The sequence below is a fragment of the Mustelus asterias genome, chromosome 23 (assembly GCF_964213995.1).
Source record: "Mustelus asterias chromosome 23, sMusAst1.hap1.1, whole genome shotgun sequence".
Classification (NCBI taxonomy): domain Eukaryota; kingdom Metazoa; phylum Chordata; class Chondrichthyes; order Carcharhiniformes; family Triakidae; genus Mustelus; species Mustelus asterias.
In genome coordinates this window covers 27,178,390-27,194,293 of record NC_135823.1, presented here as the reverse complement: position 1 = coordinate 27,194,293, position 15,904 = coordinate 27,178,390, and the positions used below count along the sequence as shown (strand labels likewise).

Genomic DNA, 15,904 nt, shown 5'->3' with positions numbered 1-15,904 from the left:
ACAGCTGGCATCATCCAAAATAATCAGGAGGAGGCACAGCCCATGCCTGAGATCACAACAAACTTTATCATCACTGAAGACTTCCCAATTTGTTTTCTGGCTGACAATTGCCAGGACTTCTCTTGTGTGGGATAATGGAGGTGAGAAGCAGTACTGGGCAGTAATCCAAGTTGGTCTGAATTTAAACACTCAACCACTTAAACAATATTGTCAGCCTCTGGTGCAAGTTAAGATTATGGCTGGGAATACAAACTGCAATTTAATAATGTGAATGGATATATATTGATTGGTGTTTTAAAAAAAGACTTTACTTGTACTTTCCACACTCCAGCATCCAAGTATAATGCTCACTTTAAAAGCAACCTCATCAAGATTCGCAAGAGTCCTGTTTGTCAACAAATGACCTGGATGGGTGGCACAGTGGTTAGCACTGCTGCCCCATAGCGCCAAGGACCCAGGTTCAATTCCGGCCTCAGGTGACTGTGTGGAATTTGCACATTCTCCATGCATGGGTGCTTTGGTTTCCTCCCACAGTCCAGAGATGTGTACATAAGAACATAAGAACTAGAAGCAGGAGTAGGCCATCTGTTCCCTCGAGCCTGCTCCGCCATTCAATAAGATCATGGCCGATGTTTTCGTGGCCTCAGCTCCACTTACCCACCCACTCACCAGAACTCTTAATTCCTTTACTATTCAAAGATTTATCAATCCTTGCCTTTAAAACATTCAATGAGGTAGCCTCAACTGCTTCACTGGGCAGGGAATTCCACAGATTCACAACCCTTTGGGTGAAGAAGTTCCTCCACAACTCAGTCCTAAATCTGCTTCTCCTTATTTTGAGGCCATGTCCCAGAGTTTTAGTTTCACCTGCCATTGGAAACAACCTTCCTGCTTCTATCTTATATGTTTCTGTAAGATCGCCCCTCACTCTTCTGAATTCCAATGAGTATAGCCCTAGTCTATTCAGTCTCTTCTCATAAGCCAACCCTCTCAACTCCGGAATCAACCTAGTGAATCTCCTCTGCACCCCCTCCAGTGCCAGTATTTCCTTTCTCAAGTGAGGAGACCAAAACTGTACACACTACTCTTGGTGTGGCCTCACCAACACCTTACACAGCTGCAACATAACCTCCTTGTCTTTAAACCCCATCCCTCTAGCAATGAAGGACAAAATTCCATTTGCCTTCTGAATTACCTGCTGCACCTGCAAACCAACCTTTTGTGATTCATGCACAAGGACACCCAGGTCCCTCTGCACAGCAGCATGCTGCAATTTTCTTACCATTTAAATAATAGTCCATTTTGCTGTTATTCCCACCAAAATGGACCTCACATTTACCAACATTATACTCCATCTGCCAGACCCTTGCCCACTCACTTAGACTATGTATATCCCTTTGCAGACTTTCAGTGCCCTCTGCACACTTTGCTCTGCCACTCATCTTAGTGTCATCTGCGAACTTTGACACACTACACTTGGTCCCCAACTCCAAATCAACTATGTAAATTGTAAACAATTGCGGTCCCTACACTGATCCCTGAGGCACACCACTAGTCACTGATCGCCAACCAGAAAAACATCCATTTACCCCCCACTCTCGGTTTTCTGTTAGTTAACCAATCCTCTATCCATGCTATTACCCGTAACACCGGGCACCTTTATCTCATGCAGCAGCCTTTAGTGTGGCACCTTGTCAAATGCCTTCTGGAAATCCAGATACACCACATCCACAGGTTCCCCATTGTCCACCACACTCGTAATGCCCTCAAAGAATTCCACCAATTTAGTCAAACATGACCTGCCCTTCATGGACCCTTGCTGCATCTTCACAATGGGACAATTTATACCCAGATGTCTCGCTACTTCTTCCTTGATGATAGATTCAAGCATTTTCCAGACTGCTAACTGCCCTATAGTTACCCACATTTTGTCTACCGTTTTTTGAAACAGTGACATCATATTTGCTGTTTTCCAATCTGCAGGAACCACCCAAGAGTCCAGCGAATTTTGGTAAATTTTCACTCGTGCATTTGCTATTTCCTATGTATAATCTATGTAGGTTAGGTAGATTGGCCATTGCTAATGCACAGGGTTACGGGGATGGGGGAGGTGGGTGGGGGTGGTGTGGCAGTGAAAAGTTGCAGCTTTGGGAATCAGTGCAGACTCGATGGGCCAAATGGCCTCCTTCTGCATTGTAGGGATTCCATCTTTTGAGGAGTCAGGCTGCCTCTCCACTCGAACTTTTCCATATCTTGGTGCAACACCACCTTTCTTGCCAGGTTTTCTGAGCCCAGCATCCTCATACATGTGGGCGCAGCATCCCATGAAGAACGCCATGGCAGTGCTATGGTAACGGGTGGGGAAGTCAAGGCAGGCCTTCTTTTAATTCTGATGGCAACAGCTACCATACCGTGATTTTACAGGCCCTGTGTGAATGTTAGTGAATGAATGGCTGAATAGGTAGGTGAGCGAGTGGGAAGGGCAGTGTGGCTGGGGAAGAGGGGTAGCATGGGTGAGTGGAGGGGGGGTGGGGGGTAAGACAGAGTGGGTGCATGAATGAGGTGGGCAGGTAGGTGGATGAGAAGGGCAGTTGGTTCAGGAGGGTTTGTCAGGTCCTGTCGGGGCATACTGGGGTGTAGTCAGGTTGGATCGGATCAGCATGAGTCACTGGGCAGGGTGAAGGGGGGGCGGGGGGGGGGCGAGGCATCAGTTGTGTCATTACCCAAGAGCTAGACGAGGTTTTAATCTAACATTTCCTGGGTAACTAGCCAAGTAAGTACCACAGAATGTCCAAAGTCTTTCACTCTACATTCACAGAGGGTTGTAGGGACAAGGAGGAATGCCTTTGGGAGGTTCAAACTTCCTGGGCAATTCCCAGAGAGGTTCCACGGGCGTCAGCACATTGGGACTTCCACGCGATCTTGATGTGAGTTTTGGGTTGTATTTCCGGGCTCCTACAATCCATAGGCCAAAAGATTTGGGCCAATCAGAAGCTCTTTTGGATCAGAGTAGGTCAAATATTGGGATCTAGTTATCCCAATTTGTGAGTTTCCACACTGAAATGCAATTCATTCACAAGATACAAGTAAGAGATTGATCCCTAGAGATTAAGAACATAAAAAGCGCTGGTGTTATGAAAGGCCACTCAGTCCAATTCCTGTCACAGATTATGTACAACCCAATTTAGATTTAGATCCTACAAAAAGAATCTCCATGTGTCACTCAAAGATAAAACCAGCTACCCTCCAGAGGGTCCAGACCTTGCATTCAACATGAACCATCCTCAGCATGACATCCCGATCATCCCAACTGCCCAGGGAGTATCGTTATCCACAAGTTATCCACTGCCTTCAAATCCTCAGTCCTGTTTGAAAAGCAGCAAAATCCCTTTTTAAAAACAACGTGAATTATCACAGCAGGTGGACCCAGCCTGATCAACTCACTGTCGCATTGCCAAGCTGCCTTCTGCTTAGGTCAAGATTTTAAGCTGCTGATACAAACAGCTAATTTGCAAACATTTGTACCAGAGCCCACTTAATCATTCATTTAGTGATTCCATCTAAACAAAACACAACAAATTTAAGATAAAACGTTGCACAGAAAGGAGATTAGACTAGTGAAGTGTGCCACTCTCCGGAGTGAAATTGACTGTGTTTTAATGACTGAGCTTTTTGAATTCGGTAATTAGAGATTTTTTTACCCTTGAATCAGGATTAAGCACTGAATGTCCCCAGTAGAAATTTTCTGTCTGGTCTTCCTCATGGATTAGGGGCATATGTCTGATTTTGTAGGGTTCGCTTCATTTATATAACGTGGTCGACATTGGCCTTGGTATTGGAAGCTCACCAGAAGGGGAAGTGAGCTTGAAATCGTATGTAAATTGGCCTTAATCGAAGGGAAAAAGGGATGTTACTTCTTAAACAGGAGTGGCTGATTATGCAGAATAGCAACAAAGCTCTGAATTTTTTAGAAAGGCCTGTAATATTTTAATGTATACTGCCAACCAGTAGAAATAGTTTCTGTCTGCCCATTTTATCTATTCTCCTTCATATCTTGAAAATAGTGATCACTAAGCCTTCTAAGTTCAACCAACACAATCCTAGTTTGTGTAAACTCTCCTCTTAATTCAACCCTTGGAATCCAGGTACTTCTGTGGTAAATTCATGCTGCACTCCCTCTGAGGGCAACACAGCCTTCTCAATGTTACGTGCCCAGCACTGCTCACACTACTCCGAGTGTGGTTAAGCAGGGCTTTGCATCGATGGAGCATGACTCCGACTCCCTTATATGCTAATCCTCCAGATATAACCACAAGCATTCCATTGTTTTTTTTCTAATTACTGCTGTACCTGTTCAGAGCATTTCAATAATCTATGTGCCTAGACCCCTAAGTCTCTTTGGACCTCCACAGTTTCTGGATTTTCACCATTTATAAAATACCCTGTTCTATTTTTTTGAGGTCCAAAGTAGGTGATCTTGCATCTGCCTACATTAAAATCTATTCACCACAATTTTTGCCCATTCACTGTACCCATCAATCAGTTTTCCTTTTCAACTTACGCTTCCGTCTACACTGCTTGCAGCACTGCCTATTTTTATGCCACTGGCAAATTTGGATTGTTTTCTGTCCATAATTTATGTAATTAAAAAATCCAGTAAGTAGTTAAGCTCCCAACGTAAATCCCTGCAGGCCATCACTAGCCACATCTGCCAATTAGAATTAAAGAAGGAGCAGCGCTCCGAAAGCCAATGGTATTTGCTACCAAATAAACCTGTTGGACTTTAACCTGGTGTTGTTAAAACTCTTACTGAATTAGAATTAAAAACAGAAAATTCTGGATAAACTCAGCAGGTTTGGCAGCATGTGGAGAAAGAAACATTAATGGTTCGAGTTCACATTCAAGTTCCTCTGAGAACTGAAGATGGGTAGAAATGTAACTGGAGAGGTGTTACAGCCTTCTGAACTCAACATTGAGTTCAATATCTTTGGACTGTGAACTTTCCCCTCCATCTTGACACCCCCCCCACCATTGTTTTTTTGGTTTCCATTCATCCCGCCCCCCTCCCCCACAGGGCCACCTCTCCCTCATTTTTCCATTTCGCTTTCACTGAGAAGGGAATCATTGCCAATCAAGCTGTACAAAACCCCTTGGGGATGAGTGATCGACCATGACATGATAGAATTTTTTTTATCAAGGTGGAGTGTGAAGTAGTTGATTCGGAGACTAGGGTGCTGAATCTTAAGGAAACTATGAGGATATGAGGCGTGAATTGGCCTCGATAGATTGGGGAGAGTTACTTAAAGGGATGACAGGGTGGATAGGCAATGGGAAACATTCAAGAAACGCATGGGGGAACTGCAGCAACTATTTATTCCTGACTGGCTCAAAAGCAAAATGGGCCGATCCATGGCTTACAAAGGAAATTAGAGAGAGTATCCGATCTAAGGAAGAAGCATATAGATTGGGCAAGAAAAATAATAGGTCTGAGGATTGGGAGCAATTTAGGATTCAGCAAAGAAGGACTAAAGGATTGATTAAGGGGAATATACAGTACGAAAGTAAGCTTACAGGGAACATAAAGACTGAAACTAAGAGTTTCTATAGATATGTGAAGAGAAAGAGGTTGGTGAAAAAAAATGTAGGTCCTCTACAGACAGAAACGGAGGAATGTATAATAGGCAACAAAGAAATGGCCGAGCAACTGAATACATACTTTGGTTCTGTCTTCACAAAAGAGGACACAAATCAAATGCCAGAAATGTTGGAGAATGCAAGATTTAGTGAGACAGAAGAACTGTGGGAGATCAATATTAGTAGAGAAATGGTTCTGGAAAGATTGATGGGATTGAAGGTGGATAAATCCCCAGGGCCTGATAATCTACATCCCAGAGTACTTAAGGAAGTGGCCCTGGTGGTCATCTTCCAGGATTCTATAGACTATGGAACAGTCCCTGCAGGTTGGAGGGTAGTGAATGTCGCTCCAATATTCAAAGAGGGAGGTAGAGAGAAAACAGGGAATTATAAACCAGTAAGCTTATCAGTAGTGGGGAAAATTCTCGAATCCATTATCAAGGACTTTATAGCAGAGCACTGAGAAAACAGTGGCAGGATCAGACAGAGTCAGCATGGATTTATGAAGGGGAAATCATGCTTGACAAATCTGTTGGAATTCTTTGAAGATGTAACTAGTAGAGTTGACAAGGGGGAACCAGTCGATGTGGTATATTTGGACTTTCAGAAAGCGTTTGACAAAGTCCCGCTCAAGAGATTATTGTGCAAGATTAAAGCGCATGGGTTGGAGAAGTGTACTGAGATGGATAGAAAACTGGTTGGCAGTGAGGAAACAAAGTGGAGGAATTAATGGGTGCTTTTCAAATTGGCAGGCAGGAACTAGTGGGGGACCACAGGGATCGGTTTTGGGACCCCAGCTAGTCACAAAATATATTAATGATTTGGATGAGAGAACAAAATGTAACATCTCAAAGTTTGCAGATGATACCAAGTTGGGTGGGAGGGTGAACTTTGACGAGGATGCAGAGATCCTTCAGAATGATCTGGCCAGGTTGGGTGAGTGGGCAAATTAACGGCAGATGCAGTATAATTTGGATAAATGTGAGGTTATTCACTTTGGAAGCAAAAACAAGAAGGCAGATTACTACCTGACTGGCTGTAAATTGGGAGAGGGGAGTGTGCAGAGGGACCTGGATGTCCTTGTGCACCAGTCATTGAAGGTAAGCATGCAGGTGCAGCAGGCGGTAAAGAAGGCAAATGGCATGTTGGCCTTCATTGCGAGAGGTTTCGAGTACAGGAGCAGGAATGTGTTGTTGCAATTATACAGGGCCTTGGTGAGGCCACACCTGGAGTATTGTGTGTAGTTTTGGTCTCCTTTTCTGAGGAAGGATGTTCTTGCTCTCAAGGAAGTGCAGCAAAGGTTTACCAGGCTGATTCCAGGGATGGCAGGACTGATGTACGAGGAGAGATCGACTAGGTTAGGATTGTTTTCGCTGGAATTCAGACAAATGAGGGGGGAATCTCATTGAGACTTATAAAATTCTAACAGGACTAGACAGAGGTAGATGCAGGGAGGATATTCCCAATGTTGGGGGAGTCCAGAACCAGGGGTCACAGTCTGAGGATTCAGAGCAGACCATTTAGGACGGAGGTGAGAAGACATTTCTTCACCCAAAGAATGATGAACCTGTGAAATTCATTACCACAGGAAGTAGTTGATGCCAAAACATTGAATTTATTCAACAGGCGGCTAGATATAGCACTTGGGGCAAATGGGATCAAAGGTTATGGGGAAATAGCAGGATTAGGCTGTTGAGTTGGACGATCAGCCATGATCGTAATGAATGGCAGAGCAGGCTTGAAGGGCCAAATGGCTTCCTCCTGCTCCTAGCTTCTATGTTTCTACGAGAACTGACCTTTGTTCTCTTACTAACACATTCTGCTTTCTTACCTTTGTGCCACTATTAACACTTATTCAGTCTTTAATCCCACTATTAACACCCTCTTTGTCTTGTGTCCACGACATCTTTGCCAATCTCCCCTTAGCTCCGACCTGTCCTGACCTTCTAATCTGCCCCACCTCTTCCAATCATCCTCCCCCGCCAAACTACATAATACATTACATTTCTACCTCTCTTCAGTTCTGTAGCAGAGTCATACGGACTTGAAATGTTAACTCTGTTTCTTTCTCCCCAGATGCTGCCAGACCTGCTGAGTTTATCCAGCAATTTCTGTTTTTATTTCAGATTTCCAGCATCCACAGTATTTTGTTTTTTTCGACTGCCAATTAGCGTTCCTGACCATTATAGTTACTTCCAGCCTCTAGCTGTTCAGCCAATTTCTTAACCGTCAATGATTTGCCTTCAATTCCATGGGCGGGATGAAACCATGATCAGGCAGGGGGCAAGGCTAGCCCATTGCGTTGGGGGTATGCTGACACCTGCGATCATGGTTTGCCCAGGCTAGGGCAGAGTGAAGGATCGGGAAAGCCAATGAGGTTACACCGAGGCTTCACCTGATGCAATTTTTCAAAGTCACCTCGGCCTTTTGGCTAAGATGAAGCTCAGATCAAGCCCGGGAGGGGATGCAATGCCTCATCCAGTCAGCTTGGATCTTGTTTGATCAAGCCCAAGATGGGATGCAATGTCTTGTCTTGTCAGCTTGGGTTCTCATGTGGGGACCATGATTGGGCTTAATTTGAATTTTTGTTTGATTCGAACCAAAATCCAGGAAAGTACCAAAATTCCATGGGCTTCAATTTTAACACAATTATGAGACATTTTATCAAATGCTTTCTGAGAACCTCCATAAATAACGTTCACAGTCCGTTCCCCTGTCCATTTTTTGTCAGTTCTTCAGGCTCCTCAAGACATGATTAACTCTTGTAAATCCATGCGGGCTCTCAAGATCAGTTGAAAGGTTTCAAGGTCTTCAATAACATTATCCTTAAATAACAGACACTACGAAGTTGTCAACACAGATGTTAGGCTGACTCGTCCAGAATTCCCTAGTTTTCCTCTCTTGCCTTTCTTAAATAGCAAAATAGATTGGAGTAATTTTCTAATCTAAAGGAATGGTTTTCAAATTAAGTGAATTTTGGAAGATTGTAGTCAGGACAGCTGCAATATTCTCACCTACTTCTTTTAAAACCCTGCGATGAAAGCAATCTAGTCCTGGGGACTTGTCACTCCTGTGACATAATTTTCTTCATTACCGTCATTTTGTTCAAATTAATTTTGCTCAGACCCTATCCCTAATTCAATATCAGTTTCCTTGGGATTTCTGGGAAGCTGATATCTTCCTCTCCTGTAAATATTAATGAAAAGTAATTATTCAACATGCCTATCACTTCCTTATTTTCATTGACAGTATCACCATTATCACTCGTGTCAGAGTCATATTGCTCCTAACCAACCATTTTCCTAATTGTAAGAAGTTTGTGTGTTGATTTTTGTGACCCTTTCGTCTTTCTTTTCATCCTCCTTTTTGTAGCTTTCACCTTTTTCTATTAATTTCTTTCTGATTTGTCTGGATCTGATGCCCGAGTTTTGTATTCTTTTCTTTTTAGTTTTATGTTGGTCTGCAATTCCGCATGGCTGTTTTTTTGTGTCACAACTAGAGTTCTTGGTCCTTACGGGTGTAAACTGGTCTCATATAATAAATTCCTACCACTGATCTTCTGTCCTATTACCCATTGACAAATTTGCTCAGTTTACCGTGGACAGTCTCTGTCTCATTGCACTGGAGCCAACCGTACCTAAATCTAGAATCTTAGAAACTATTTTGTATTTCTCCCTTTCAAACGCTAGGTTGAATTCAGTCATATTCTGATTGCGAAGAGATAAATGTTCACACATTGTTAGGTTGTTAAATAAATGTGGCTCATTGTTCATTACTAAATCTGATATGGCTCCTCCTTGTCGTCTCTTGGACATGTTGTTACAAAGGACATTCCCAGGCACACTCAGAAATTCAGTGCTTTTCTGATGTGTGATAGTCTGTTTATCCCAAACTATATGGATGTTAAAATCTTCCATTAAAGCTACTCTGCCTTTGCTACACATTTGTATAATTGCTCCATTTATACAATAGACCACTTAACTACTAACAGGTGGTCTGTACAAATTACCACTACCATCTTGTTTCTCATTACATCCATTCTCATCATCGAAGTGGTTTCATCCTTAATCACTGAAAGCGACTCCTCCCCCTCAACCATTTTCCCTGCCTCTTCTGTAAATCTTATAACCTGGTATATTCAGTTCCCAGTCTCGTTTCAGTCTGGATCAAGTTCCTCTTTTTCTCACCCTTGACTAACTGTGTCTCAGTGGAAGCACTAATGCCTTTGAGGTTAGAGGTTCTATGTTCAAGTCTCACTTGAGCATGAAATTCATGGTTGTGTTTTGTTTTCCATCTTTGCAGCCCAGGGGTGCTGAGCTCAGTTACAGGACAACAACTGCCTGAGGCCAGTTAACATAGCATGAACTGTGAGCGAGACAGAATGGTTCTGTTCTGACTGGCTTGCTACCAGAGTAGACCAGTCAGTGAGCTTTTATAACTATGTGTTAACCCCCGAAAAGCTGAAAGTCATGAACAAGTTTCAGAGCATGCACATTTTCTGTCACATCACAGCTGTCAAATCGGTTACAATGATTACTATCCAGAACCACAGTGCATATGTAGATCATGTGTTTTGATCCGCAATTCCCCATGTGTTGAGCTACTGATTTGCTCAGGTTTGGGATGAAGCATGCACTCATTACGAAGGAGGTCATATTATGGGTGAAGCAAAGGCACCAATAAAAGCTCGAGTGGCTGTGCAAGACTAGCTGAGGTGGGATGAAGAGTATAAGAACCTAGATAGATGCCTTGACTATCATTAGTTACTCCTCTCCTCCATTCCATCACAAACCCTTCCTTTTATTTATGCCCTAATCCCCACCCTTCCCCCTCCTTTACATTTGCTTAAAGCTCTTCATTTCTAACATCTTGCAGTTACGATGAAAGCTCATATGTTTCTCTCTTTACAGATGTAGCCTTACCTGCTGAGTGTTTCCAGCATTCCTTGTGTTTTTTTTAATTTGCGGGGAAAAAAAGTTATATATCTTTAAAAATGCAATAAAGAGAATGTTAATTCAGTGTTAAATTATTCAACTTAGAGTCTCAGTGATTAAGTTTAAAACAGTTACAAGGAGAAGCAGTCTGTAGTATTTTTCCACAGCTTTACAAAGTGGTCTGTGGAGCTTAAAGACTGATGGCAGCTTTAATGAATATAAATTATTCACAGATTTTAGAGAGCATGTTATTAATAACACACTTTCTTTATTGCTTTATTTCCACAATAAATGCAATCTTCTGATATGCTTATAAAAACTCTTACTCAGTATATAGGAAGTTCAGTACAATGAGTTGTAAAGGGAAGTAATCTATGACAACATGGAAAAAAATACCAAAAAGACTGCCTTATTTCTGGGAAGCTCATAAAAACAGCATCACATGATACTCTCAGAATCAAATGTTTTGCAGATGGTATTAGGTCAGATTTTCCAACAGTATAAAAGAAAAATACAACTTCCTCTTGATCAACCTGCTCTGCAGACACTTTCTACTTTCACTGAGTGTTATTTGATTCCAAGTCAGTGCTTCTGGTGTGTTCCAGTGTGCAACACTCCAGAGATTTGACTACATAATCCTGACTGACACTCCAAAGGGAGTGAGTTGCATTATCAGAGGTGTCATCCTTCCTTTGAGACATTAAGCTGAGGTCCACCTGACATCTCTCATGGCCATAAAAGAACACGTTTCAGATCTTATTTTGAATAAGAAAGAGAGAGAGAGAGAGAGAGAGAAACTTCTCTCCAGAGTCTTAGCCAATATTTATCCTTCAACCAGTATCACTAAAATTGATTATCCGGTCATTCTCTCATTACTGGTTATGGAATCTTGTCTTGTGCGAATTGGCTGCCATGTTTCCTGTATTAGAGTAAGAAGTCTCACAACACCAGGTTAAAGTCCAACAGGTTTATTTGGTAGCAAAAGCCACTAGCTTTTGAAGCGCTGTTCCTTCATCAGGTGAGTGGGAGTTCTGTTCACAAACGGGGCATATAAAGACACAAACTCAATTTACAAAAGAATGGTTGGAATGCGAGTCTTTATCTTCACGCACAGGTTCGAACAAGGCCTCTTCACCGCACAGGATCTTCAACTGATGCTATACACTGGATACATGGATTAAATTTTCTTCCTTTGGACTCATGGTGAACATCACTGAAACAACTATATGACGACATCAACAAGTTCCATCCCACCATCAGACTCACCATGGACTACTCTCCGGAATCGGTTGCATTCTTGGGCACACGCATCTCCATTAAGGACGGTCACCTCAGCACTTCACTGTACCGCAAGCCCACGGATAACCTCACGATGCTCCACTTCTCCAGCTTCCACCCTAAACATGTTAAAGAAGCCATCCCCTACGGACAAGCCCTCCGTATACACAGGATCTGCTCAGATGAGGATCATCGCAACAGACACCTACAGATGCTGAAAGATGCCCTCATAAGAATAGGATATGGCGCTCGACTCATCGATCGACAGTTCCAACGCGCCACAACGAAAAACCGCACCAACCTCCTCAGAAGACAAACACGGGACACGGTGGACAGAGCACCCTTCGTCATCCAGTACTTCCCCAGAGCGGAGAAGCTACGACATCTTCTCCGGAGCCTTCAACACGTCATTGATGAAGACGAACATCTCGCCAAGGCCATCCCTACACCCCCACTTCTTGCCTTCAAACAACCGCACAACCTCAAACAGACCATTGTCTGCAGCAAACTACTCAGCCTTCAGGAGAACAATGACCGTGACACCACACAACCCTGCCACAGCAACCTCTGCAAGACGTGCCGGATCATCGACACGGATGCCATCATCTCACGCGAGAACACCATCCACCAGGTACACGGTACATACTCTTGCAACTCGGCCAACATTGTCTATCTGATAGGCTGCAGGAAAGGATGTCCCGAGGCATGGTACATTGGGGAAACCATGCAGACGCTACGACAACGGATGAATGAACACTGCTCAACAATCACCAGGCAAGAGTGTTCTCTTCCAGTTGGGGAACACTTCAGCGGTCACAGGCATTCGGCCTCCGATCTTCGGGTAAGCATTCTCCAAGGCGGCCTTCACGACACACGACAGCGCAGAGTCGCTGAGCAGAAACTGATAGCCAAGTTCTGCACACATGAGGACGGCCTCAACCGGGATCTTGAGTTCATGTCACACTATCTGTAACCCCCACAACTTGCCTGGGCTTGCAAAATCTCACAAACTGTCCTGTCTGGAGACAATACACATCTCTTTAACCTGTGCTTAACGCTCTCTCCACTCACATTGACTGTACCTTTAAGACTTGATTACCTGTAAAGACTCGCATTCCAACCATTATTTTGTAAATTGAGTTTGTGTCTCTATATGCCCTGTTTGTGAACAGAACTCCCACTTACCTGACGAAGGAGCAGCGCTCTGAAAGCTAGTGGCTTTTGCTTCCAAATAAACCTGTTGGACTTTAACCTGGTGTTGTGAGACTTCTTACTGTGTTTACCCCAGTCCAACGCTGACATCTCCACATCCTGTATTAGAAACAGTGACTATGTTTCAAAAGTACTTCATTGGTTGTAAAGCTCTTTGGGATGTCCTGAGTTTGTGAAAGGTTCTATACAATAGCAGGTTCTTTCTTTGTTGCATTCCTTCTTCAAAAGCCACCTCAAGATCTAACTCAATGCCTTCAGTCACCTCCTCCATTTTTCTTTCAATTCCCACTTGGTGTCTATTGTCAAACAGCTTCACCATGTTAAAGCTACTACTTTTTAAATCCTTGGTATATCTCAGCAGAGAATGGATATTTTATCCAGAACCACCCTGGTTAGTTAAGGTCTCCATTGGATGTGATGCCTCCATACCAATCCATCAGGAATGCAGTACCAAGTGTTGCAATACCAAAACAAACATTGCTTGACAATGGTAAGGTGCAGTTTTCACATTCTTATTTTGCGATGAGCTAGAATTGCAGAGCGCTGTGGGAGGAAATTGTCTCGTGATACCATTTCCTCCTTGGGCAACAGTACAACAACAAAACTACAACTAAATTGCGCACCATAAAGATTTTGCAGGGATCACGTGGTTTGCCCAAATCATTACCATGCTCAAGCCTTTGATTGCCAACTTACTTTGTGCAATCAGATTTTTTTTTACAGCTAATACACACTCATGTTCTATCAAAACATTTGGACATGTCTCAGCACAAAAGAACTGGGTCTTCAATGTTCTGTAAAGTGAATTCAACACTATTGTAAGTTCCAGACAAATTATTCATTATTGCAAAAGATTCAAAGGACAACCACCTTAGACGAAAATTGTTAGGGGGTGAAAGGGGAAGCTGGGCAGAATATTGCTACCAGAAGTGTAATAGGTTTCTAAAATAAAGCAGCAAGAAAAACCATCCATGTAGGTAGTACAAAAGAACTTATCATACATATCACATCTAGAATGCTTCAAACTGCTTCACATTACCTTTGAAGGCAAATATAGCAATATTCCACACGCATCAATGCATTGAATGAGCAAAAGTGTCTTTTTGGTGGGTGATGTTGATTGCAGGGGAAAAATGATCCAAATCACCAAGAAAATGTCCAGCTCCTGTTCAACAATGAGATGTTATTTCCCACCTGCAGGAATAAATACGGTCACAGCTTAGCATTTCACCCATGTTCCTTTGGAGTACAAACTCAATACAGGACTCAACTGATGTCCCAACCTAAATTCTATGGTCAAAACTGAAGGGCACGAATGGCCCAGGCCGGGGGTGGGGGGGGGCGGAGGGGGGGGGTTTACTTCAGCAGGACTAGAAGATGCTCAGCAGGTCTGGCAGCATCTATGGAGAGAGAAACAGAGTTCACATTTCAGATCTATGACCTTTCATCAGCCCTGAAATGTTAACCCTTATATCCTCTCCACAAATGCTGCCAGACGTGCTGAGCATTTGCAGTTTTTATTACGTACTTACTTCACACTATTAGAGCTAATTAAAATGAGCTTCAGAAATGTTCAGCCATGCTACAATGTGCTAAATGCTGACATTGAATGCCAAAAGTGGAATAGCGTTTCATACTCCAGCACTGACATTCTTCACTGTAATGAGCACAAAAATCAGCAAAAAATAAACAAGTAACATTTGCTTGTGAGATAAAAATTGATGTATTTATGAAGCAAAATGCCAACGTACCATTTGAAACAACAACATCCCTTTAAGTGATAGAAAAATACATAACTGTATTTTCTATGTTTATGACAGTTTCTCAGAAAGGTGCAGAAACCTTCTTTTCAAAGGATTCAATGACAGTGATGCATGATCCTTGAATCTCCTAAACTACAGTTTCTGGCTTATTAAATTTTTCCATTTTTCCTGCCTCATCTGCTATTGCAACACAGAGCAGATGCTGCAAAGTCAAACCAATCGTGCTTATAACGTCAGTGCTAGACTCAGTGATACTCACATGTTGCCTGGGCCTCATCAGGTCCACCTCTTAAGACTAGGTCTGCTCGCCACAGCTTTTGTTCATGGTCAGCTCTGGCTCATATATGTAGCATTCCTATTTCCACATCAGAAGGTTGTGGGTTCAGGTCCCACACCCCAGAGAATCTAGGTTGGTACTCCTGTCAGATATACAGGCCAGAATTTTCTGGCTGTCCTCATCGGCGGGAACTTGCGGTCCCACCAATGGTGAATCCCCACCGTTGGTTTCCCAGCAGGGGCTGCATAAAATGGGGAACCCCATTGACAGTGACCAATGGTAAGCTACTTTCGCCACTGCAAAACATGCAGAAAATCCCAGCCACAGTATTTCAGGAGAGAAGTTAAACCAAGGTCCCAATCTACCTACTCAGGTGGATATGAAAGATCGCATGATACTACTTAAGAGCAGGTAAATTCTCCCTGGTGTAATGGCCACTATATATCACTAAAACTGATTATTTGGTTATTATCCTATTACTGCTGTATGTGGGACCTTGCTACCTGCAAATCAGTTGCTAAGTTTTCTACAACAATGATTTCACTTCAAAAATACTTACTTAGGCATAAAGCACTTTGGGAAATGATCCAAAAGCTGCAAGCTTGATTTTGATTTGATTTATTATTGTCACATGTATTGTTATACAGTGAAAAGTATTGTTTCACAGTGAAAAGTATTGTTTCTTGTGCGCGAAACAGACAAAGCATTACCGTTCATAGAGAAGAAAAGGAGAGGGTGCAGAATGTAGTGTTACAGTCATAGCTAGTGTCCATTAGCTATGTAGACTAATGGACACAAGCCTACAT

General features: G+C 42.8%; 1 protein-coding gene across 3 annotated transcripts in view; it reads right to left on the bottom strand.

Annotated features, from left to right (window-relative positions):
- Positions 1–15,904, bottom strand: part of card11 (caspase recruitment domain family, member 11) — a 242,858-nt gene that overhangs the window by 214,142 nt on the left and 12,812 nt on the right. The window contains exon 2 of one of the 3 annotated variants that reach the window (XM_078240160.1): positions 14,098–14,252. The exons of the other annotated variants lie outside the window; for them this stretch is intronic. The gene's annotated coding sequence lies outside the window, so the exon portion shown is untranslated. The remainder of the gene's footprint in view (positions 1–14,097; positions 14,253–15,904) is intronic. 3 annotated transcript variants of the gene reach the window in all.